This window comes from Octopus bimaculoides, chromosome 14 (assembly GCF_001194135.2).
Source record: "Octopus bimaculoides isolate UCB-OBI-ISO-001 chromosome 14, ASM119413v2, whole genome shotgun sequence".
NCBI classification, from domain to species: Eukaryota; Metazoa; Mollusca; class Cephalopoda; order Octopoda; family Octopodidae; genus Octopus; species Octopus bimaculoides.
This window is the reverse complement of record NC_068994.1, coordinates 33745462-33746732: the sequence shown is the minus strand read 5'-3', so window position 1 is coordinate 33746732 and position 1271 is coordinate 33745462.

Genomic DNA, 1271 nt, shown 5'->3' with positions numbered 1-1271 from the left:
ATATATATATATATATAAATATATACGCGATATATGTGTGTGTGTGTGTTTGTTTATGTATATAGGTTTGTATGTGTATATATATATATGAATGAACTATGTGTGTATGTAAATATATATATATGTACATATATATGCATGAGTAAAGGGCGGACAGCTGTTTTATTGGACACATCCTTATCAAAAAGTCGATGATTTTGTTTTTCCTTTTTTTTTCTTCTTTACTTTGTGTTGTTTTTCTTTACTTAAAATACTGTCTTTTATATCTGATCTGATCTGTCATATTCCCTTCTGAGCTTTCCATTTGTTAGTAGCTTTATGGAAATATGAGAATTAGCTTTCTACCAGTTTTCTCTGCATTGACGTTTTCAGTTCCTTTGACCTTATCTTCAGAATGCTCACCAGATTTGCGTTCGTTCAAAGTGTGCGTGCGTGTCTGTGTGTGTGTGTACGCGTGTGTGTGACAGAATGTACGTGTGTGTGTGAGGGAGCGAGAGAGAGATAGAGAGAAAGGAGTGTTTGTATATGTGTGCGTATGTTTGTGTATGTCTGTTGGCTTCTGCATATTAGTTTCCGTTTGTTTGGTTACTTGCATCGTTCCAGGTCTGTTGTCTAAGATGAAGGACTGCGTGTTTTAGCGTGCTGAGAGTATGAAATGAAATTGCGGTGATAGTTTTAATGAATTATCAACGTTTTCGTTTCTAATATGCTGCAGTTGTTATTATTATTATTGTTGTTATTGCTGTTTATTCCCATGTTAACTCTGGCCGATTCGACCTGTCATCAAATTATTACTACCATAACCATGCTATTTCCAACAGATCGATTGGCTAGTTATAATTTTCTGAAGGTAATATATACAGAGAGGAACATTTTTTAGTATTACAATCATCTCTTCGTACCAGGCAGCATCATGTAATGTATAAGCACAATTATTCAACTCATGGTTATTAAAGGTGAAGTACGAGGGTAAGGTGTAGTGGCTTCTTTAAGTTGTTCAGCTGTTTATGGCTCACAGCAATAAGCTCATCATCATTTTTAAGACAATCAATGAAAGTGTCACTGAAAACCAGGAAAGCATAAAAACCCTGGACTAAAATTCATTTCATCTATCTATCTATCTATCTATCTATCTATCTATCTATCTATCTATCTATCTATCTATCTATCTGTCTGTCTGTCTGTCTGTCTGTCTGTCTCTCTGTCTGTCTGTCTCTCTCTCTGTCTATCTAGCTATTCATCTATCTATCTGTCTGTCTGTCTGTCTGCCT